A 25,632-nucleotide genomic window follows, 5' to 3' on the forward strand; every position below is an offset into this window, starting at 1 on the left:
CTGTTGTTGGAGGAAGGAGGGAGACGTAAGATGTCAAAGAGAAAACTGCTTTCTTTAGCAGACACAGAAGGCCTTGATCATTCATTCATCCATCCATTCATTTATTCATGCATTTATTTATTCATTCAACATACTTACTAAGCACCTACTCAATTCCAGGCAGTTTAGTAGCTCAGAATACGGAGTTAAACGAGACATAATCTTGCCTCCAGAGAGCTCACAGACCTTTGGCAGAAGAAATTCTACCCAGCCTGCTGCTGCCTCACCGCATGTCACTGGAGTCCCCACACAGGAGCACATTCTCCATTTTCTGTGGCCTAGAGAATCGTGCATTATCTGGCCTGTCTCCTGCCACCATCCCTTCATGACTTGCTCCAGTCCTACAGGACTTCCAGCTGGTCCTTAAACAGCCCAGCCTCCCTCTTGTCTCAGGGCAGAAGTCCCTTCTGTCTAATCTGCCTAGAACTTTCCCCAGAGAGCTTGCAGGCTGGCTTCTTCTCAGTGTCTGCCTCTCAACCCAAAATATACCTGCTCAGAAATCAGTGCCTGTCCACTCTAGCTAAAGTATTCCTTTCCACACACCTCCAAAGTCTATTAAATCCTCTTTACTAAACTTTTTATAGCGCTTCTCACTATTAGACATTTCTTTATACATTGTCTTGAATATGTGTTTGCTGCCTGTCTCTCGAGGAGAGCAGGAACCTTGCATGTCTTATTTCCTGTTATCTCTAAAGCACTTTGAAAAGTGCTTGGCATATAATAAGTGCTCAATAAATAGTGAATTGTTGAAATGTGTGCGTGTACACACATACATATACACACATGTACTTATACACATCTGTAATAAGATGGTGAAGGTAGTAAAAAGTAGAATTTGAAAAGTGTTAAATGTTACCAGAGAATTAAAAAAGGAATAAGTTAAGATCTATTAGGAACTCAAAGTGTGGGAAAAGACCCTCCTCGCTTGCAGGCCAAGAACTGTTTCTAAAATGTGGTGATATGAGCATTGCAGAGGATGGACATGTTAGTGTCCTTCCAATGAGAAGAGGAGGCATAGAGATTGACTGGGTATCTCAGTGGCAAAAGACTGGCAGAGCTGCATGTGCAGGGAGGAGTGTAGTGGAGCGTCAGGTTGGAAATGCAGTTCAGATGCAGAGTTAAGGGCTTTGAATGCTTGGTGACAGAGTGCATATTTTATTTCCACATGCAGTAGGGAACCAGCGGAGTACATTTGATTCGAGAGCCAGTCCTGTGTCCATTAAAAACAGGTTAAAGAAAATAGTAGCATGACCAAAACCAGCTCTTGAAATTCCCTACTGATTGATTTTCCAACTGCATTTTCCCCTTTCTCTTCCCCTACTCCTTCCATATAAACATTTCATTGAAGTCTTCAAGTCACATTACAATCAAACTTAAAGCAAAAGGGGGACTAAACGCATTTGGTCGGGAACCAAGACGATTCCCATAAAGGCAGATTATGCTGACATGATGAATATAAAATGAAACAGCAGATATTAAAGTGGGAGAATTGGTGCACCATGCCTTCCGGCAGCAGGCTGACTCCACTGCCTGCCTACTCCCACCCCGGTAAGCTTGGTTTTATATTGGAATCATAAAGAAACATAGGAATTGCTTTTGCACCTTTCTCTGCTCTCCCCCCATGGGCTGTAACTCGTGAAATATTCAACAGGCTCAAATCCCCTCAACCACCCCAGTGAAAGCCAAGTGAGAGGATCAGCCTTCATCAGTGATTCTGGGTAGACCACTGATGCCATTCAGTCTCCTGGAAAAGAAATACAAAATCTCAAAGGCATGTTGTGCTTTTAATCGGCTTGTTCTTCCTAATCTATGACATTCATTGTATTTCTATTTAATTCCTGAAGGTCATTATGAAAATAAGCAGCTCTCTGATCACCAGCCACCTTGGTAACATCTCCCAAGTGGCTAACTAACCCACCTTCCGATTCTATAGCACCAGCTGACTCGCCAGCAGATTATTCACAGAAGCCCAGAGAGAGCTTCCAATGAGCTTGTAAATGGTCTTTGCCTGGCTGGGGGGGGAAGGAGACATTATATGAGATGAACTCACTGCCTAAGCAGAAAGAGTTGGGTGAGGTAGTGATGTTGACTTCAATCAACCTTGCCACTAGCAGTTCCAGCCTCTACAGGTGGTCATCGCACAGCAAGTCCCGCTGAGCAGGCCTGGGAAATAATCTCAAATACTCAAAGCTCTTGTTCATCTCCATGATGGTTAATTAATGCAAACCCTTATCATTTCTCTCATAAGCTACTGCGTATTGAAAATGGTTCTGTATCAGTCAGGGTCTCATCAGAAAAGAGAAGACATACTCTGTAAGGACACTGAGAAGTATTTAATGGCTTTAAAGGCTTGAGCAGAGTTCAGGCAAACCAATGATGGACAATGAAGCATTCCAAGGTTGGTGACAGCAAGGAACTAGGCCTGAAGAAGCAAGGAGCGGGGTTTATTAAACCTTGAAAGAGCCATAGCTACAGGAAAGCGCTGTCACATAGCTGCCAGATAGGAAGGAGCTGGAGCCTTAGATATGATAACCCAGCCACTGCCAATGCATGGCCCAGGATGGGGGCAGTCAAGGAAATAAAGGCCCCAACCTCACTCTCCTTCCACCTGTCAATGTCTTGCAGGTGTCTTGCATGGGTCGACTTCAGCCAAACACCTAATGGTGCTTAAGTGAAGCAGATCACACAGGCCAGCCTTCCAGGGTGTGCAGCAGAGTGGAAAAAGGTACAGAGCGAATCTCAAGTAGCAAATGGAGACTATTCAGTAGGCCCCTTAACTGGTATTCCTGCTTCCTAATTCAGTGTCTTTAAAGATGCTTTTTCGACCCTGCTCTGCAAGTCTTCTGTGGCACGTGTTTGAGCTCAGTGCTCTCAACACTCCCATATGGAGGAATAGTACATGCGGCGTAAGATCACAGGGTCTGGAGAACAACTGTTCGAATTTAAATCCTAGCTGCCCTGTGTTCATTCTGTGTGTTTTTGGAGAAACTTTTAACTCCTTTCTGCCTCAGTTTCCCTATCTACCAAATGAAGATAATAGTAACACCTGCCTTATAGGGTCGCTTTTGGAATCAAATGAGATAAAAGAAACAAATTAGCTCTTTGCATGGTCGTGATACTTGTTAAGCACTTCACAGTTACATTTGTTAAATATTACTTTATATACACAGTGATAGCACCCTATTTTACCACCATCTTGGTAGATATGTGTGTGTGTGTGTGTGTGTATACATATTTATTTATATATGATCTCCTTACACAACTGACTTCCCTTACTGGATTCTAGTGCAGGGACATGTCATGTGTGTAGCCTAGAGCCTGGCACAGTGGCTGAACACAAAGTAGGGGTTCCATAAACACTTTGTAAGTTGAACTGAGTTGTCTCTATATCTGAATTTAGATGAGAACTCCCAGAGGGCAGAGAGAAGGGATGGCAACTCAGGGTATCAATGATGGCTTGATTCCCATATAGCACTCCTCATAAATTTATCTAACATCCAGCTCAAATTTAGACATCCTGGAGAATGCAAATGAAGAGAAAGAAAGTGTTAACTTTTAAGGAGCTTACACTTTCACGAAGTGAGAGAGAAGAAGTTTATAGAGAAAATAGATAATCACACGATTCTGTTTAGACAGCAGGGTGTGTATATACAGCTGGAAAGAGATACACTGAAACATCAAGAATGATACTCACTAAATGATGTGATCACAGGTGATTTTAATCATATTCTGATTCAGTGTTTTCTACATTTTCTGCATTGACCATATATTACCTCTGTAGCAGATGCAAATACACACTTATTTTAAAGATTCCTTTAGTCAACCCATCTTTTCTGAGATCTGGCATTCAGGGACTTGTGTCCTCAGGAGCTCTGTCCAAAGGGCTGAGAAAAGGCCTGCTATAAATAGCTACAAACCTAAGTAGGAAGCTTAGAGGAGAGGAGATTACTTCTGGCTGGATCTAGAAAGTCTTTGTGGAGCAGTCTTAAAGGATGGGCAAGATTTCAGCAAATGTCCATGGGGCAGAAAGCACTTCGGGTTGAGGAATGGCACAAGGACCAGAAGGCAGGAGAGTTGCATTTGGGATACAAAGGGATGCAGTGGGGGTAAGGCAGTAGAAAATACGGAGGATCATCACTACAGAGAAAGACTGGTTTATTGAGTCTCTAGAGGGGGAAATTAAAAGGGGGCTAGCAACTCTTGCCCTTGCACCATCTCCTGGCAAAATAGTAAGTGCCAGCTCCCACTTAGGGCTCCTTCATGCAATCAGACCAAGCCCCAATTCAGAGGCTAATAAAGCTCTGTACATACCATAAAATAAATGACAAGATGGACAGGCTGATGGGAGGAAGGATGAATGGATGTATCCCAGTCATTCTAACCTAATCAAACATCCTGGGTAAGTTAAAAGAACACTGCATTTCAAGTCATAATCTTATATTTGTGTAATTCCTCTATACTACCTGACCAGTTTACCAGAGAAAAAAAATTCACAGAGCCTCTATAATTTTCTTTCTTTCTTTGTAAAATTGGGGTTACGGTCGCATCAAATATACATGACAACTAATGCAGAACTGAGAGAGAATGAGGGTATGCATAGCAAAATGCTTGGAAATATGCAAAGTCCTGCAGTTAGTCCTGAAAGCAAGCAATCATCCAACGATATACTTCATCCAACAATATACCTCCCATAAATTATTTTATTGACTATCTAAAATGTGCCAGGCATAGTGCTAGGTCCTAGGGATAGATTGGAAGAAAAGATCGATTTGACTGTGTCTTTCCAATCTAGGCTGGATATTCCTTGGTTCACACTAAGCAGTAGCAAGCATGCCCGCCTGCATCAGTTTCCTCATTCATGTGATCATTCATTCACAGCAGAAGACTATGTCTGCCTAGGTACTTAGCTTGCAGTAGGCATGCAATAAATATTTGTTTGCTGAATGCATTTAGTTGTTGAATAAATGCATCACTCAACACACATTTCCTGAATCTCTTGTCCTCAAGAAAGCTGCAATCTAGAAAAGCAGAAAAAGGAAGATCAACAAGGGCAACATGCATGCAGTAGTGGCCACAAAACAGGATGCAGAGCTTGCTATAGGAACACATGTGCGAGGTGAGTTAATGCTCCTCATTTATCAGGGGTTTGGACAAGGCAAGCAGGGAGAGTCTATAATCTGGACATTTCATAATTCTAAGAGATCCTGCTGTCAGGCCAGGTTAAAGAGCCATAGGATGATGCCAATGATGTGCTGGGTTTGTGAGGTCACCTGTGGGGATAGAAGTTGGAGAGGCGGGGGGGTGGGGCGTGACACAGCTGAGACCCTGCAGCACAGTTGGAGAAGAGTGTCCCAGAGGTGCCTCCGACACCCTCCCCGCACACCCAGCTGTCAGCGCTCATCTCTGCCTCCGCCTCCAGTCTGCCCATTTCCACCTCCTTTGGGAACTGCATCAGCTACACAAAACTGTTTTCCCAAGCTGCTCGGTGGAGATAAATAATACAGTTATACCCAGTTAAATAAGGGAGGGGAAGAGAAGAATTAAGACATATTGGCAAGGGAGAAAAGCATATCATTTCAGATTAGATTTGGAAGTAGATGGAGGGTTCTGGAATTGATTCTCATTACTCCTAGTTATTCTCTCCCAAACCACTTCCCTCCCTCCTTACTGCGTTTTTTTCGCTTGGTCTTTCTTTGTCATTTAGCTTCACTATACCCCCTTGGTTTCTCTGTGTGCTTGCTGTTTCTTCCTTCCTTCCTTCTTTTTTTTTTTTTTTCTTTTTTTTTTGTAAATGTATCCCAAGAGTCAATTAATTTTTTCTTCTCTTCCCCTTTTTTTTCTCTGTCTCACCCATGTAATGGACAGAGAGAGGGCACCCAAAGAATGGGGACAGGAGCTAACCTTTGTCAATACCTATGTGTTGACAAAGTGGCTTTCAGGCTAGGGCAGGGGTCCTCAAACTTTTTAAACAGGGGGCCAGTTCACTGTCCCTCAGACCATTGGAGGGCCACTGGAGAGTGCAGTGCACATTTCACACATGCGCACTGTGGGCCCGGGACAAGTAGGCTGCTAAGCAGGACAGGCAGCGGCGACAAAGACACCAGGCAGGCCGGATGAATGTCCTTGGCGGGCCGCATGTGGCCCACAGGCTGTAGTTTGAGGACGCCTGGCTAGGGGCTTTGATTCGCTGTCTAATTAAGCCCTCATAGGGAACCCACATAAGTAAAGTCAACAGTAGAACACCCTTTTTTTTTTTTCATCGCAGACATCTGAGGCCCCAAAAGGGACTAGACCTTCCCCCAATTTTCCATCCAATAAGTGGCAGAACATAAATTCAAGTCCTGGTTTCCTGATTTCAGAGCTTTATGCTGTCCTACCTGGGCTGAGAAGAGGGGCACTGGCACATTTGAGTAAAGAGATCCAGGGATCAAGTCCACGCCGGGAGGTGGGTGGGGGATGGGGAGGGTGATATGCTAAGCACCAGGACAGGCATCCTCCTGGAGCATTTAGAAGCTCTCCCCATACGTTTCAGCCTTATAAAATCATTTGCTAGGGCTTTGAAGATGCAAATATCTCCTGGGAGAGAGCCTTATTAAGCATTCTGTCTTATGGCCAATGAGTGTTTAAGATCACTTTACTCCTTCCTGTACTTCACTGGGTTGACCTTTAACAAGTTAAGTTCACCTCTCTGTGCCTTGCTGGCCTGGTACAGAAGAATGGGAGCCATAAAACCAATCTCTTATGATTGCCACGAGAACCAGGGGAGGTAAAGTGTTGGAAGGAGCCTAGAACAGCGTTTAGCATGTGAATATTCCCAGTTAGTTGTCTGTCTTCTAGTCACTCTCTTCCATGCCACCACTGGCAAGGCGGGAAGAACAGGGTTGTTTTGAGAGCAGTGGGATGTGGTGTGACAGAATCAAATATGAAGAAAAAGGAGACGGAGGTCACATAGATAAAACTCCCTACCTCACTTGGAAACAGTCTCTGGGACCCTTCTGCCTGGTCCTCCCAGTCCCCTCCTACCCTTAAAGCCATCCCTGTAGCAATGACCTGGAATCCTGGAAAATCATCACCAAAAGAGAAGGTAAAGGGATGGAGATCAGTGATCTAGCCCACCCATTTTACTGATCTGGCAAATAAGGATCAGACAGGGTAAGCAACTTGCCTTAAGTCACATAGCCTCATAATCCAGTGTTCTTCCTAACTCACTATTAAAGATAAGAATTCACACAGGAAAGAAGTAGAACCTCCCTGACACCTAACAGTGATTAAGCAGCACGAGGGATGAGGGATGGTAAAATTCCCTCATGCCAGGGCTCCCTCAGCCTCTCCTGAAGATGCTGCCAAGAGGGCTCCTTATGTCTGCCTTGTCAATCCCCCACCCTGTCACCCTAGCCCAGAGGGATCAGCATCTGAAAGCCACATGCATGAGCTCAGACGTGGCAGGTAAAAAATGTGATGAGTCAGGAGAGCATGGCACCATGCAGTGCAGAGCGCAAGGGAGGAAAAATGAAACCTGCAAAAACCAGCAACCGAACAGAGACTAAGAGAGTGAACTCACCTGATGCCGACTCCACCAGCTATTTGTACAACGGTGGGAGGGGCAGGACTTGGAAGAATACTTTTACAAGATGAATCCATCCCGGGTATGAGACACTGGCCCAAACCCATTAGCTCTGGGCACCATACCACAGTCCACCGGCCCCAAGCAGCACCCCTGTCTCCTAATCTTTGTCCATACTGTGCCACCTGCCTGAAATGTCCTAGTCTCATCTACTGCATACCCAGACATTACCCACCCTTCAAAACCCAGCTGAAGGGCTCAGCTGAAATGCCCTCTCCCTCCTCTGAGCTCTAAGCTCCACCGGCAGGTTTCCACTCCCTTCCTTGGTCCACAGACCTCACCCATCCCTAATTCCCATTGCCCTTACCAGGGCATGAGAGTCTCTGGACCAGGAATAGCTGTTACCTCCTGTCTCCTTTTGGGAGCTCAGCATTTTCTGCAACAGCAGAAGTTTGACAAATACGACTGACTGAAGCCCAAGCGAAGAGGACAGGGTGGGTGAGACACCTGATTCCAACTTCACAGATTGGAATACTGAGGTACAGTGGCTGGGAAAGGTACTCAGAGAGACTGAGACGCCACAGTGGGTCTAAGCATATGGGATTTCACCTGTCCCCCACCCTCAACTCCACCCCCAACCCCATAGCCCCCCATATCTATCAAAACAGCACTGATCTGGACCAAATGGCATTTAATACGGCCAAACCATGACGACCGAGCACACCTGTGCCTTTTCTCCCTCTTCAGTGGCATCATTTCCTCCACGCTCCCCTGCCTTTATGCTCATAGCTCCCTTGTTCACTGTCCTCTGTTCTCACTTTTTTGCCTGCCTACCTCTTAATCTTCAGAACTCAGCTATTAAGTAGAATAAACAGGTAACAACTCTTTCTCCTTCCATCTAAACCAGTGTAATGTGATACTGCAGATCTTCCCATCAAGTGAGTCTATTTCTCCTTGCCTGGAATCACAGCTGGCTGCATGACTTTCTTTAGCCGACGGACAATGTCAAAAGTGACACGTGCAGAGACTATAACAGCGTTGGTGTACGGGGCTTGCCCTCTCCTGCTGCTCGTGGGAGCCCTGCGACTGCCATGTGTAGCAGCCCAGGCTAATCTGATGGGTGGTGAGAGAAGGATGGCCCATTTGCGTGTCCTGCCCAAGACAGAGCCTGCTGCTAACCACAGAATACGTGAGAGAGGGGACCCTTGGTCATCCTGCCACCAGCAAACCTGCCTGCTGACCACAGACAAAGAGGAGGCCCACAGAGATCAGCCAAGATCATTAGAACCACTGCCCAAGGCCAGGCACAGTCATTTATGCTTGTAACCCTTGCACTTTGGGAGGTCAAGGTGGGAGGATCACTTCAGTCCAGGAGTTGCAGACCAACCTCAAGACATAGTGAGACCCTGTCTCTAAAAAAAAAAAAAAAAACAACTTAGCCAGGCATGGTGGCACACACCTGTAATCCTAGCTACTCTGGAGGCTGAGGTGGGAGGATCACTTGAGCCTAGGAGTTCAAGGTTACGGTGAGCCATGACTGTGCCACTGCACTCCAGCCTAGATGACAGAGCAACAGGCCGTCTCTTAAAAAATATAAATAAATAAATAAATAAATAAATAAATAAATAAATAAATAAATAAATAATTGCCCAACTTAGCTCAGCCTAAATTACCACCTTGTATAAATAGGGACTAAAAAGTTGTCTTAAGCCGCTGGTTCTGGGGTGTTTGTTATGCAGCAATAGCTAACAACTTAGAAACCTCCTCTTTTGTGCAGCCTCCTTCCCCGGGGCCAGCTGGATGTTCCTGCTGTGCGCTTCCTTTCACGGCTGCACTTATCACACTATATGTAATCGTTGCTTTAGTTATTTCACGCCTCACCTACCCTCTGCTCCCCAAGTCTCTGAGCTTCTTAAAGCTAAAGGCCTCATCTCTCTTGCCGTCTGCTACCTCCCTACCACCTCGCTCAGAGTTGGTGCTTAATGGGCAAGTGTAGCACAGAACAAATGGAGATTGAAATTTTCCCCTAAGCAGGATCTCACCGTATTTCACTCTGCCCCTCCCCTTCCTAATCAAAACCTCTGTGGCCCTGATTGGAGGGAGCGGGTGGGTATTGATTGGCTCCAACTGCACTGCTTGGGAAGCATAACCTGCCTCTATATTCCTTAAATAAGCTCCCAGCCTGTTCGCCGTGTTCATAGCAGCCTTGATTGTAATTCAGCCTCTACTCCATTACCCTTATTTATAACACCCTGCGCTGGAGCACAGAGCCCCAGGCCGTCAGCGGAATGATTACAGGACCCCTTTGACTTGCAATTCCACACCATTCAGTCCAATTTAGACCGGCCACAGATGGTGCCCTGTGGCAAGGAGGGGAAGACTAGAGGATGCCAGGCTAAGAGTGGGGAGGAGGGAACGACCCTCTTGATTTTCTCACTATATCAGAGAAGAAGAAGAAAAAAAAGGCTTAGGTTATTGAATGTCCCTCCTGACCAGGACAGTGTGTGCCTAAATGATGGTGAATCACGACCTTCTCCAACAGGGTCGGACGCAAGGAGTCCTGGGACCACTGCTGGGACACCTTTTAATTTGGTTTAAATGTTAGACTCCTCTCCCGAGGCGAAATGACAGAATGTTGTTCCCATACTGCGAGGCTAGCAGTGGGAAAAGTCCAATTCCAGTCTTGTCTTTGCTGAGTGACCTTAGATGAGACATTTGCATCTCTGGGCCTCAGTCTTTCTCATCTGGCAAATGGGAAAACTGATCCTTCCCCTGACTCTTTCACTAAATCACTGGAAACAGTAAAGGGAGAAATTTATGAGAAAGAGCTTTGAATAAATTGTTCTTTGTGCAACAGTCATGGTTATAATTAATATTAATCCACCTGTTGGAAGATGTCTAGAAAACTGAAACCGAGTGGCCCAATGGGAAACACTGAAATTCCCTCCCATTTTTAAATACACCAGCTCCTCAGTATAGCACAAGGCCAGGGCTCGGTCTCTGAAACCAGTCACCTGGGTTCCCACTTCTGCCACTCTGTTAGTCAGGTAACCCTGCAGAAATCCAACTTTTCAACACCTCCCTTTCATCAGCAGTGCCCAACCTTTTTGGCACCAAGGACTGGTTTCATGGAAGACAACTTTTCCGTGGACTGGTAGGGGGAGGCAGAACTTAGGTGGTGATGCCAGCAAGAGGAGCAGCTGTAAATATATATGAAGCTTTGTGCGCTGTCCTACTGCTCCCCTCCTGCTGTGCAGCCCAGTCCCTAAGTTGCATGGAAGACAATTTTTCCATGGGCGGGGCATAGGGGGAAGTGGAGTCCTGCTGCCTGATTGGTAACAGGCCACAGAGCAGTACTGGTCCACGGCCTGGGGGTTAGAGACCGCAGCCTTTCATCGTATAAACTGGGGAGACTGTCGCCACAATAATGACTACAGTGTGAGATCCAGAAAGGCAGGCACTGGGCTGTCTTAATCATCTTTGTATCCCAGTACCTAGAACAGTGTCTGGAACATTGTAGCCACTTAATCTAAAATTAATGTAACAATTAACGCTGATTAAATGCTTACTGTATGCAAGCCTATGATCCCAGTGGAGTGCACATATTATCTCATTGCATCCTCTCAGCATCCTTATGACTTATGGATAATAATAAATCCATGGGACATACTGTTGAGACAACGTGTCAGCACAAGGACTGGCACCAGTCTGTGCTCAGTAAGGTTTGCAGCAGCAAACGAATAAATTGCTTTTACTCCAGTTAATACAGATGTTTGGGATTGCGTGCTCTGAAGCACCAGAGGCTGCCTTTGATTGTAAATTCCTGGAGAGTAGGAACCACATCTGTCCAATGTCCTCTTCAGGGCACTGTGGTTACAATGTGGAACATGCTCAGGGTGTCAGATTGGAAATTAGGACATCTGAATTGTCACACCTCCCCAGGCCCCACCCCACCTCGTTCCCTCCACTTCCAGAATCGCAGAAACTCTAAACTTAGACTGTGCCAACTCTGCAGACATTTGTGGATATTGTTCGCTGCGCTAGGCCCTGTGCTGGAAGCTTTTAGGCATTCTTTTCCTGAGTCTCCACTTCTCATTTAGAGTCTAGAAAACTGAAACTCAGAGAGACAGGGGGCTATCTCAGATGACCTGGCAAGCCGGGGAGACGACTGGTAAGAATCCAGCCTCTTGACCTCAAGGACAGACTCTCGGGACTCGACCTGCCAGAACCTGAGTAGCCGTCTTGATCTGCCGCTGACTTTCTATGTCACCTGGGAAAACCCTCACTCTCAAAACCTCACTTTTCTCACCTGTCAAATGGGTGCAGTAATGGTATCTTCATAGGCCATTCAGAGTATTTACTAGGCAATGTCATTAGTGGAAAAGATGTTTTGATCTTATCCTCTGTCTTAATGGAAACCGTGCTGTGCCATCAGAGAGCAGTGAGGCCTCTGCCTCCCACTCCGTGGTTTATATGATGAATCTCTGACATGTGTCAGCTCTGTCACATTTTTGAGAGTTCCAGTAGGAACTGGGCCCCATTCACTCACCCATGCATCCCCATCGTAGGTTTTTTACCTTTTCTGAATGTTTCTCTTTAATAACCATTTATTTGGTGATATACCTCCTACCATCACCACCAACCCAATTCCTGTCCACAGTGTGATCCAGGAGCTAGGAGAGACGCCTATCACAGAGGGAACAAGGCTGTTTACTGGCATTGGGAGCAAGGACCAAGTTAGAGAAATCATCTCTAGGGAGCATATGAGTTCAATCAGGCCAGGTGAGTCATAGGTACACAGGAGTCACATTTGCATAACCCAAAAATACCTGCAAAGATGTTTCATCTGTTGAGCACACACATTTACACATCTGTTCTCCCAAAGCACAAGTGTGCACATAGACACATGTACTTCCTCATACATCTGTGTATCCGTGCACTGTCATGAAAGCATTCTTATCTCCTTGTATGTTTAAACAAGTGTGCTCACATTTGTATGAGTCTATTTCCTCATACACATGCATAAATGTACAGACTGACGTGTTCATGAACGAGTACATATACCAATGCTACAGAATGTGAGGATTTGCATGTAAACGTAAACATGCAAAACTTCTTACACCGGCATCATGAGTATTTGTGTATATGGGCGCACGTGCACGCATTCCCTGACACACATAAACAGGCTTCCTCGTGTAGAGATGCACATGCAGATTTGAACACTGTGACAACACAGCACTCACAGGCATACGCAAGGCCCTCCCACTGCACACTCACACAGTGTGTTCACCTGGTTCTCTCCACATGTACTCTGTCATGCATGCTCCATTGTGAATGTTCACACTAGCATATATGTGCACTGGTTCTGTGCACAGGTATGCACGTGGCCACCTTCACAGGCGCACAGACACACATGGGCTCAGGCATGCACATGCCTCCCCAAACAGGAACATTTAACCCAAGAACATACCCCAGCCTTCATTTGTGTCCTCACACACACAGGCATGTAACTGACATCAGGAAATGTCCTTCTGAGCCTCTGGAATATCTCTGGATCTGTCCTCCTGGAGGCCTCGTTTTACACTCAAGGAGAAAGACCAGATCCCCTCCTGCAGCCTCTTGAAAGTCTATTTCCTCTTTTCCACTGTGACTGACAGGCTGTTGTGGAGCAAAGAAGAGCAGAACAGTCTCGTTTCCGAGCTGTCCATCCACTTAATCCTTTCTGATTTTGTTACAGGGAGAAAATTTCCACTGATTTGCTATTTCATCCCCTCAGCCTGGTGTCCTTGAAAGAGACAGACTGACATGTGGCAGAAAGAGGTCCTCTGATGTCAAGCCCCAGGCGGCCCAGTGACCTTCCCCTGGGGCTCTGCCTTCCACACACTGAGCTAGAAGCCTGGCCAGGAAGCCAGAGCCAGTGTCCTGGATGCTTGGGCAAAAAAATCCAAAAAAAAAAAACAAAGCAGAAATAATGCATAAATACTCTACATTGCTCTAAAGCCAGATACTACGCTCAGCCCCCTTGCACGCTGTGATTCATTTCATGCTTAGACCACTCTCAAGGGAGGTCTAAGCAAGCCCATTTTACTGAGAACGAAACTGAGATTTCCAGAGGTGAAGGCCCTAGTCTAAGGTGCCTGCAGTTAGTAAGGAGCAGGTCTGTTTGCCTCAGAGCACTTTCAAAACTCAGGGGAATCTGGAAGGAGGCTGGCCGGCAGGTGGTCCTGCCTGGCCTCTGGAATCCTCCTCGTTCCAAGTGCACTTTCAGGAGTTTAGTGCCCTGGCAGAGGACCAGGGCACTGCAGAGGCATTTTCCCAGGAGGATCAGGGAATGGGGAACTGGATAAGGAGATGAGGAAGGAGAGAAAGTCTGGGAACAAAAGGAGGAAAGGAGTAAGAAAGGATTTGGAAGAGAGACAGGAAGAGGTGAGAGAGAAGGGAATAGCTTTAGAGGCAGTATAGGTCATTCTTTTTGCTAAAAACATGCACTGAGCCCCTGCTCTGTGCTGGACTTTGTAGAAGATGCCAGCAGTGCTCAGGGGACAGAGCAGGATTTTCCATCTGGGGAACTTCTAGACTACTGGGGCCGATGCCTGTTTTATAGAGCATGTTAAAGCTTGACCGAATGTTTTAAAAATGCTTGCACGCTTTCCCAGTGAGGAAAGAAAGATGGAAAATGACCTCCAACATGCCTTGTCCCCTGTCATAAGTCTGCTCACAACGATGCACATTAATTATCCATCAAGCCTTATACACACATTTTCCCTAATAATCCTCACCACTGCCCTTCAAGATGATTATTGTATCCTGTTATAAATTCATGCATGCGTTCTGGTATGTATGTGTGTACATACGTATATGTATGTATACATGTATGTATGTATACACACATACATATTTGGCTCAGAAAAGTGAAGACACTGAATGAAGATGACGTAGGATTTTAGCAATGTATGCGGCACTCAGACACCCTCAACTCCTTGCTCCAAGGCATTCCTTGCACTGTCCCTCCTGCCACTGGCTGCATCTACTATCTGTGACAACTGCAGGATCAGCTACTTAGCATAAGACAGCAGAGCTGGACAGACCCCTAAGAGACCATCGGAGACAGAAAACCTGAGGTGCGAAGAAGTGAAGTGGCTTGGCCAATGTCTGGACTTGGACTAGGATCCAGCCTTCTGACCTTAAGATCAATGTTCTTTCCAGAATGTGCTTTGTGGCAGGCCAAGTATTTTCAAGCATGACAAATCCTCACCCTGATGTTGCTGACCTGGTAGGCAGGAGGGCAGATGCAAGGAGGGAGATGCCTCCACATTCTCCTCTCAGTGCAGGGGGTGGGGGGGGGTGGGGGGGTGGGGGGGTGGAACAACACTGCCATCCCCAGGGCTATAGGATTAGCAACCCTATTTTATAGATGAGCCAACTGAGGACAAGAGAGGGGAAAGGATTTGCCTAAGAAAATGTGTGGCAGCTCTCCCAAACCAAATCAGCATCTTTCCCATAGAATCCACTCTGAACAGCCCTGGAAGCAGCTGAGTGGATACGGTTGGAAGACGGGCAGACCAGCATCCCAAGAGGTACCACTTAATAGCTCTAGGATCTTTCAAGGACCCAGAGTTTAGAAGAGGCCCAAGCTGAGTTTAAGGTTCTGCTGTAACACCAAAATTGTTAACAAAGGGCCCCACATGTTCGTTTTGTACTGGACCCTGCAAATGATGCAGTTAGTCTCATCTCGGACACTTTCCCTTTCTGTCCCTCAGTTTCCTTAACTTTGAAATGAGGTTCATAATGGTATAACCTCAGAGAATGTGCACCCCACACTGTCTTTGCCTTGCCCATCTTCCTTGGCATTCTTCTCTCCAGCACAGGCCGGTAGAGCTTCCTCCTGCAGCCACCTGTATAGTCTATGTCTGAGGCCTTTCCCTCATGCAAGGCAGGCCAGAAATGCCAGGGAGTTTTAAGTCCCCCGCCCATCTCCCTCCACCCAAACAGGAACAACCCTTAGCCAATGGCAGAAGGAAGGGGGAGGATAAATGGGACGACCCTGGGTATGTTCTAAACTGCCTTCTAGAGTGCTCCAGTGAGAATTAGCCCAGCTGCCCGCAGCAGCTTCCCTGCTCGGTCACATCCCATTCATTGGCTCCCTTCCCTGCCTGCCTCTCCTCCCCTACTGGGGCTTCCTGGGACCACCCCTCAGATAAATTATTTGCACTCATGCTGTCCCAGGGTCTGCTTCTGGAGAACCCAATTTAAGACAGGGCTGCTACAGGCTTAATTGAGATAATGCATGTAAAGTGCTTAATACAGCATCAGGCATAGCTGCAAGCCCTCAATAAATGGTAGGCTTACAAAAAAAAAAAAAAAAAAAAAGCTGCTTTACGAGAAGGCATGAGGAAGAGGACAGCATGTTTGTAATTGATTTCTAAATTTATCCTCCTAATGAAATCATCTCCGGCAGACCCTGCTCGTGACCAGGCAGGAATGAATTTCAGGGCCCCATTTCCCACGAGTGGCGGACACCCGTCTCTCCAGCTCCCGGGACCCAGCCCAAAGTAAAAGCTCATGGAATTGCCGCTTTGCAGCAAGCGGGGAGCACAAACCATCTAGAATCTCAGAGCCTTGGCATCGGATCGCTCGTCCGTCCACCTCTTTGTTTCTCAGGTGCAGTAACCGAGGGATAGAAATATGCCCAAAGTCCCCCAGTGTATAAGGGCCAAGTTCAGAGAAAGAAATCAGGTACCCTGCCACCCTCTCTCCTAATAAACCTCATCGTTTACGATTTATTCATTCTTTCACGGCCCCCCACTCCTGGACACACACTAGAAAGTAAACGCCACAGATGCAAGGATTCTGCCTGTTCTGTTCACTGCTGTGTCCGCCTTTAGTCTACAACAGCACCTGGCCCATAGTAAATGCTCATGATATTAAGTGAACAAATGCTCTTTTCCCAACACTGATCACATAGCCCTGCTGAAGCTCTTCTTGACCTGCCCCAGGGAAAACAACAATTTCAAAGGGCCTCAGAGCCCACCCCCCACTACGACCGGAAGAGCCACACCACCAGGTGAACCGCAGTTCCAGGAGTAAGTCCCTAGCAGGCCTTGGCAAGTCGCCACCCCTCCCCATCTTTAAACAAGGGGTCTTCTGTACTTAAACCAAGCGGGGTACCCCCTATGAAAGACACGCAGCCCGGGTTAAGCCCTCAGTACATATCAGCTATGATTAAGGCAGAAAGAAAAACCCTTTTGCCCCTAAGATGTCTTTCTTGCTGCTAATATGTTAGGGAAAGTGTTTTCAAAGTGTGGGGAAATGCACGCGCTCATCAAATTCATAAACAGAGAATCACAAAATGAAAAAGTTGTATCTTCCCTGGTCCCTTTCAGCCCTTTTGTTAATCACCAGGAGTAAGTGCCAGTCAGGTGCTATAAGGTCTTTAACCCAAACAGAGCAGATCTCAGGCCCAAATCCTGGAGGGAGGAGGGGTTGGGAGGAAGCAGGGTCCGTACCAGCTGGCAAGAATGTCATGGCATCACTTTGCTTTCATTGTACTCACTTTTATAGTGGCCTTCTAACTTTAGTGATACTGGTTTTCCATTTACCATTATGATATTAAAGTTTCCATCTATAATTTATATATTGCTTTAGAAAAAAATTAAAATATGAAGCAATAGACAGAATGCAGATATGGCCAAAATGATGAGGATGGTCCTGAAATGCCTGAGGTTTGCGACCCTCTGGTCAAGTCTTGGTTCAATGTCCCCAGGACAAGGACTCGGGGCCCAGGGCTCCCCATCAGCCCCTCCATTCACTTATGCTCTGTGACTTTCGACAAGCCCACTTCCTTCCTTGGGTCTCAGTCCTCCTATCTCTAAAACAAAAAGATCAGAAGTCCAAGGCTTCATAAAGCTTTCCATTTTTGAAACACATTGAATCCTTTCAGGAAGCCAATAAAAACTGTAACAAACCCGAGGAAAATGCATCAAGGCCGCGTGGCTGCCTCTGCCTGTCTCTGTGATGTCTCACTCTCAGATGAGACTTGCAATCCCCGGCGTCTTGTGGGTGCCCATTTGTTTATTAACAGGTGACATTTTGTATGCGGCTTCCCCTCTCCCTGCCTAACTCCTGACAAAGGAAATAAAGCCAGAATTTAAGAACCATATGCAGAATCCTCACTCATCATAGCTCCCCGGGTGTTCACACATGATGCTGGGGTGGCAATCTCAGTCTCCTTCAACCTCACGGCCGGCACTGGAGTCCCCAGTGCAGTTTTGATGGAAAGAGCCTTGGGGAGGGCACACGTGTGCTTTTGACAGATTCTCAGGAAGGCGGAAACCTGGGCTTTGGTTCTGACCAGGCTCTTCTGTTTGGATGTTCTCATAGTTACTAAGCTCCAGCTCCAAAGCAGACTGTGAGCTGGGAAGGCCCAAGAGAGAGGGAGGAACCAGACAGGGCATTCCTCTGCCTCCATGAGGCCTTAGGGTGGTTGGAGGCACATTCAGCTCATCAAATGCACCATGAAGCAGCAGAAGTACAGCCCAGGAAGGACACACATGGCAGCGAGGATGGCTAACATCACCCTAACAGGCAATAATGGGAAGTTCCTGGACAAACAACGTCTGCATGCAGTCATGAAGAATGCACAGGTGTGCATCCAGGTGTGGTGGGGAAAAGCTTTCTGGGTGCATGTTAAGGACATGTAAGTCGCTGAGTGCCACTGATTCATAAATGGGACCACTGCCCTCTGAGTGACTTTGCAAAGTCACCAAACTCCCCCAGGCCAGGTGTTCCCAGCCTGCCAGATACCAACAGGAGTCAGACTCTCAGGAAGGACTCACATGGTGGGACACGTAGCTGTCATGTGAACAGATGGCTCAGGACACAGTCCTGTGTACGTGCAATGAAGGAGAGAACTTCATTGTCTCAAGGAAGGTTGGAAAAGGTATAGAGAGTTTTGAAAAACGGACTCAAGAAGACACTCGTCTTCCTTCAGCCTTCTAAATCTCTGAATCTCTTTTTTCTCCCCTTTGTGCTTGAACACTATATCCCTGCTTCTGAAGCTCCTCTTCCCACCCCTCTCTTCCTGAAAGATCCCCTCCTTTTTAGAAACAGAACAAAAGCACTATGCATCACTCCCTAACTAACAGGCACAGGCTTTTAACAGATTTCTAATGCACTGCTAGACGACTCCTTAAGGCTTGAATCCCCAAGGACACCTCACTGAAAAGGATAGAGACATCCACAGTTACTGGCGCTTTGGATTTGATTGTTTTCATAAAACACTGCTAACAACGTTGTCTGCTTCACTCACAGGTAGACACACCTCCCCTCCCCCAGGCTGAAGGTTTGTGTGAAGTGACGTACAGATGGAAGTCTAATTCATTCCCATCAAACAGCATCCCAGGAGGACCAGGGGCTGTGTTAGCAATGAAGACACAGGGTTCACATAGAGGGTGGCAGTGGCCAAACCTGGAGGAGCTTCTCCTTGGAACCCAGTACAGATCGCTTTTGCAAAGATCTAATTATAGCTCCCCCTTTACAAAATAAGTGCCAAGGATCTGTGGCCCTGTGGTTTCCCTCTTGGCTGCCTGGGTTTTCTCAGTATATCCCCCTACTCAGATCTAACAGAGTAGGGTTATATGTATAACTATATACACACATATATATATACACACATACACACAAATAAAATACATGTATTATGCACGTCATCTAATAATACATATTACATAAAATAAGTTTCATATTACGCTATAGAATGTATTTTATATATAATGCATATCATAACATTATAATTAATATTATAATTATATATTTATAAAATATTTATATCATATTACATATGTTATAAATGTAATATATGTAAATATAATACATAATATAATATATAACATTTCTATGATAAAATATATAATATAGTAATATACATAACATTTATAACTAATTCCTTCAAAACACATCCGTGATAGTAATACCAAATACATACTCCTTGATGTTTTCCATCAAAATCCCCTGAAGTTAGGACCTCTAGCCTTGCTAGAAACATTAAGTGATTACACCTTCCTAAATGACCTAAAGCACTTCGAAATGTTTTATGAATTTAAAAATATATTAGGCAAGGTCATTTTCTTCCCTTCTCCCTATTTCAAGGAGTAAGCCCAGTGGTGTTAAGCAAGCCCTTACATAATCCTCGGCGATGAAACCGTGGTGCCTGTTTTCCAGTTTTCCTCATGAACCACCACCAGAGGCGCTGTCCACACACCGAGCTGAGCTGTTGGAACTGTGAGGGTGGCTTGCTCGGCCAGCTCCCTCCCCACGCTGCCAATCTAGGTCCGCGCTGGGTAAACGGACAGTGCCTGGCTCTGGAGCCGGCCTGGACTTTGATCCCATCTGGACTCCTCACCAAACGCGGGAACTTGGACAAATCACTCTAACTCTCTGAGGCTCAGGTTCCGCATGTGTGAAACAGGAACCAGAGCAGCCTCCCAGCCAGGGCTGCTGTGATTCATGCACATTCTGGCGTACAACAGTTCTCCGTAAATGTTCATTTATTTCCATTCTCTCTCATCAAAACTCTGTGCAAGTGTTTTTTGGCCCCATAAGTAGAACTTCCATTATGTTAAGTTTCGGTTCCTTAAATTCAGCCCCATCATGGAGTGGGTCAGCTCTCCCTGACTCTCTCACAGATTCATCTTTGCCTCGAGGTACTTTTAATTTATAGTGGGAGCACTCCACGATGGGAAGTGAAAAAGGAATCCAATATTAAGTATATCTGGATATAGAAGAACTTCCGAGAGTCAATCTCCAGGCACGCAGGTATAGGCTGCCCCGACTACACAGCGTCGTGAGCGGACGGTAGTCGCACCAGGCTGCGTCAATTGAGTGCTTGCTACAAGCCAAGCACTCTTCTGAGTGATCTAAATGAACTATCTCATGTCACCTGCACAACAACAGTAAGAGGCAGATACTCACATCAATCCTATCTTTCAGATGAAAAAACTGAAGTGCTCAAAGATTTGACAACTGATCACAAATTGCAGAGCTTGGATTCAAACACTCCACTCTCTGGCTCCCCGTCCCATGTAATTAACCACTCCTCGTGATGGCTTCTCTGATTATGGGCTTTCGGAATCAGGCAACATTGTGAGGCATGCTGGCCCCAGCACGGACTACCTGAGTACCCTCCGGTAAGGCAGCTCCCATCTCTGTGCCTGAGTGTCTGCCCTTAACCCAAGGATGATGAAATTTAACTTTGCAGGGTGGTGTCGGGAATTGGAGAGAGAAGGGGTTGGAAGGAGCCAGGAAGAAAGGGAAGGGGGAAAGATAAGAATTGCATGGGTTAGACCCTCTTTAAATGGTGGTTTCTTTACTCTCTCCCTTACAAGAGCCTATCCGGGGTGGGGAGAAGATGGAAGGGGTCCTGTGTGGTTCGTGGACCATGGTGCCCGGGCCATGCTACTGGAAGTGGTCATGCAGGATCCTGCCCAGAGGAATATGGGATGAGCTCTACATGCTGGGATGCTCTCTGGCTGAGGACATCACCCCTCAGAATTGTGTTCCTGCCACTGCTGAGAGGCTGGAACACTGACTCCCTAAAATCAGAACACTGCTGGGCCTCCCGCCTTCAGGTTTCCTAGTGGGTATCACAGGTAAAAGAATAACCCACAGACATCCAGACAGCTTATGGACACCGCGTAGATGTAGACTTGGGCCTCAGGATCCTTTTGCTCCTGGAGGCCAAGGGAGGTCAGAAGTGGCCCTGAGAAAGATGCTGAGTCCCTGAAAAATGGGGTGAGGCTCAATAGAGATCAGGAGGGAACACGCAGGGTGTATCTGGACCCCAGGTGTATCGGGAGAGCCCTCTTGCTCTGTTTAATTCTCCCCTCTTCTCTCATCTCCTTGCCTCTCCCCTTTGTGACTTCTGCCTTATTTCCCCTGGTCCTTCCTCTTCCCCGTCTCCCTCTATTTTCCCTCCTCTTCTCTCTCTCTCTCTCTCTCTCTCTCTCACACACACACACACACACACACACACACACACACAGAGATAATCTCATCTTCCTCCAGATGCTGAAATGAGATAGATTTGGAGCCTTTTATGTTGTTGAAAGAGCCTTGCACTTCCAGAAGGAACCTCAGAACCTCAGGAAGCTTCCCTGCACCTCTGCCACCTTACGCATTCCCCACCTGCCCACCACAAGGCCCAGTGGACCCCAGAATGCCAAGACTGAGAGGGAACTGAGGGGTGGCTCTACCCAGCCATTACTCATGCTGAGGCAGCAGAGCCAAAAACAATGCCTGGGAAATAATAGGCACTTACCTGGTATACATTTGTAGAACAAATAAATCTATGAATGTAAGTTCCCAACCCCATTTTATAGGTGGGAAAACAGAGGTTCCAAGGCAGCGAGGTCTCCCGCCCTGAATCACATGGTGAGTTAATAGCAGAAGATTTTAGCTCCCTCCCCAGATGCCCAGCTCATTTCCTAGTCCCCACACTATCAGGCCTGTCAAGACCAGGACTTTTTTTGTAAGGCACTAAACGTGCTCTTGTGAGCCTGCAGATTCTCCTGGGAGAAGCAGCACTTCATCCATCCATCGGCAGCCACTGACACCACGGAAGAGACTGGCTTGTAAGAACCCCAGCCTTGGCAGAACAGATAGGAGGACTCCCCAGGGAGCACGGCCCTTCTTGCCGGAGCAGCCCTCGCCACCCACCTCACAGGCAGGGCCCTGACTCGCCGTGAAGCAGGCTGAGTGACAGCCTTTACCTGCCTACTGCAGAGAGGGCCACGGACCCAGGGCAGACAGCCGGCAGGACTGAGATGTGTAAGGTGCTCACACACCTGGTCAGAGGTGCTAGGAGCTCTGCAAGGATCCTGCATCCAAGAGGTTGGAGAGTATCAGCACTTTCCCCTTTGGGACCATCCTTCTTTCTTTTGGACGCCTGCACAAACCACAGTGGGATGCGGGCAGAATGGGATTACACTGCCGAGCTGCATCACGCTCATCAGTGAGGCAGTGTAGCACAGAGGTAAAGCCGTGCTCTCTGTGAGCCAGCCCAACTAGGTTCAAATCCTGCCTCTGCCACTCACGAATCTGGGGGCCTTTGGAAAGTTGTTCATGTTCTCCATGCCTCAGTTTTCCCCTTGGTAAAATGGAGATACTAATAATGCCCATATCACTGAGCCTTGTGCAGATTAGATATGTTACATGCAAAGCACTTATAACTTTGGCAGAAAAATCAATATTTTATAAATGTTAGTATTTTATACTAACACAGTATTTTATAACTGTGATCTTACAGTCTACTCCAAACTCTCCAGGGTACCCAACAAGGCTTGGTCTTAGGCTCTTCTTCTTCCTGGCTGGAGGAAGGTGACACCTGTGAAAGTCCCCAGGTGCTGAGAAGACTCTGGTAAAAGGGAGGCCAGAAGTCCAATGTCAAGGCTCATTGAGTTGTGCCGCCCACTCTGAAGAATGAGCCACACCTTCCCTGCTTGCCCCGCAAGGGGCTCTCCCAGTCAGAGTCCAGGTATAAATGAGCTAACGTGGCCACCAAATAGGATGCTGGGGGCGCTTTAGAATGATCACATTCAATGTCTCATTTTGTGCTGGAAAACCGAGGCCCAGAGTAGGTGCCCTTGCCTGGCGACAGCCTGAGTCATCAGCTGCTGCTTCTCCACCCTGCAAAAGGCCTGGGGCCGCAGAGGTCCTGAGGCCTTATTGTTATAAAGCTCTTTGTGAAAATAAAGCACTCCAGAAAGCCCAAGCCTGGTGCTCATTCCACTGCTCCTCCAAGCTGGGGAAAGGAGAGGGGGGGTTGACTAGTCACAGCAGGAGGCATTTGTTTTATACAGGGCACCACTTAGAAAATTGCTTCTCCCAAAGACCCCTGGGAAAAAATTCCTTCTCTTCCAAGGGGTGAACCATTTTCTCTGAAAGAACCATTTATTCTGGTAAGATTGAAGTAATCATTAAGAGCTGTGCTCCTCTGGACGAGCTCTTTTATTAAATATGTAGTGAGGCCCCATAATGGGACGTTCTATGCAGATCTGTAGCCACACCTTCCACGTGATGGTCTAACACTCAGTGAGTTTTCACCCATATTTTAGTCCCATTCTTCCTCGAAGCTGCACAGCGAGGCACTTAGCACAGTAGAAAAAGATAATAATAAAACCTGGATTCTACCACCTTATAACTGTATAGCCTCAGGCAAGTTACTTTACTTTACTCACCTGTAAAGTGGGGATAACCCAGTCATCCCCATCTACCCATTCACAGGGCGTCATCGAGACTCAGTGAGGTGTCGGAGCTCACTCCCTGTCAGCAGCCCCCACTTGACACATCAGGAAACTGAGGCCAAGAGACCTGGATGTGGAGCTGGTAATGCCCCAGACCCAGGAGACATTTGGTGGGAGACACAGACCGGCTGACTCCCAGCCCCGAGGTTTCTCGGGTAACCTCAGTAAGGCTGGAACCGATTCACTGAGAGCCCACTCAAGCGGGAATTGTTCTGAATAAGCATCCTGGTCCTCCTGCCTCCCCCACAAAGTGGAGGCAATGGTGACACCTACTTCACAGGGTAGCTGGAAAGCAAATTTAACAACCAGGTGGACTTTTTGCCAGCAGTGACGAGATGCAACGACTTTAGAGAATGTTAAAGGTTATTTCCCCTGTTTAACTGCAGAGGAAACTGAGGCTTAGCAGCAGTAAGGAACACGAGGATGCTCATGGAAACACAGGTTCTCGGGGCCCACAGGGACTGGATTAAAACAGGAATCTGGCAGGAGCCCAGCAATCTGCATTTTAATCAGCTTCTGCCTGAGGTGACTTTACGCAATCCTCAAGTGTGAAAATCCTCAAACAAGACTGTCTGGCACGGAGGCTCTCAAAGGAAAAGATGAGAAGAGCTTATTACAGGCCAGGCCCTTTCCATATAGGATCATACTTTCTTCTTAGAATCATACAGAAAAGGGTAAGAATTATTACACTGTCTCAACCTATGAGGAAACAGGCTCAGAGAGGTTAAGTAATTTGCCCAAGGTCACAGAGCTAGGATGCGGTAGCTCTGGGCTTCATATCCCAGGTTGGTCTAACTTGAAAGTCCTCACTGACTCCATAATGTCACTCTGCCCCTCCCTAGTAGCTGGAACCTCCACCTTCTACCTCCTTTCGAAGTACTCTGAGGCATGTTCCCAAACTCTGGACAGCTCCGTCACATGTGCTAATTGCCCCCTCATAGCTCTTTGATCTCCTTACCTGCAGTGTAACCAGGTGGTCAGATGGCTCCTCTCTCACCCCAAGCTCCCCGTAACTGCTGCCCACACTGCATCATGCAGCACAACCGATCAGAAGAACAGCATTCCATCTCCCCTTCGCATCCCCGTCTGGGACAAACATGACAGCGGGGATCAAACGAAGCCTTGGAATTAAAATGTGAAGCCTGCAGAGGCAGTCTGGGCCGAGGGCAGGCTGGTGCTCCTGCTCACTGCTTTCTGGTGCCCATGCCAGATGCATGAAAATGCACGTCTCCTCCACCACCCTGTCCATCAAGGACACAAGATGTGCTCTCTGGGTTTCCTTCACTTAACATTGGCCAATACAGACCAAAAGCAAAGTTCTAGCCCAGGTGGTGAGAGGTGAGAGGGGCACAGCTGCCTCAATCCATAGGAGGGCGACCTGTCTGGAAATTAGGATGTTAGTCCAGGTTCTCTGGCCTTTGGCAATGGCATCCCCTCTCTGAGTCTCAGTATCTTCACCTGTGAAATGGGGGGGGGGGGACAGCCAAACCACGAGGTCCAGCACTTTGAACATCATCTGGCATACAGTGAGTGCTCAGTGAACATCTGTGGACTGAATGGAAGAATCGGTGAACTCTGCAGGAAATTATACAGCAGCATGCCTAGATCAGCACCAGGTAGAGAGAAGACACTCAACAGAATATTTTTGCCTCTGGGAAAACCACAAACCTCTCTACCTGCAGGGATCAGTCCCAGATCATCGGGCTTCTCTCTGGTCTTTCCAGCTCTCTA

General features: G+C 47.0%; 1 protein-coding gene and 1 long non-coding RNA gene across 4 annotated transcripts in view; one reads left to right on the forward strand and one right to left on the reverse strand.

Annotated features, from left to right (window-relative positions):
- The window catches only part of ASTN2 (astrotactin 2), an 852,746-nt gene that overhangs the window by 738,100 nt on the left and 89,014 nt on the right, over positions 1-25,632 (reverse strand). The gene's annotated exons all lie outside the window — the stretch shown is intronic.
- On the forward strand, positions 4,071-8,599 carry LOC142874307 (uncharacterized). The gene is made up of 3 exons (XR_012922131.1): positions 4,071-4,145; positions 5,047-5,155; positions 8,511-8,599. It is a non-coding gene; the product is annotated as an uncharacterized LOC142874307 (long non-coding RNA).

This window comes from Microcebus murinus, chromosome 12, assembly GCF_040939455.1.
Source record: "Microcebus murinus isolate Inina chromosome 12, M.murinus_Inina_mat1.0, whole genome shotgun sequence".
Classification (NCBI taxonomy): Eukaryota; Metazoa; Chordata; class Mammalia; order Primates; family Cheirogaleidae; genus Microcebus; species Microcebus murinus.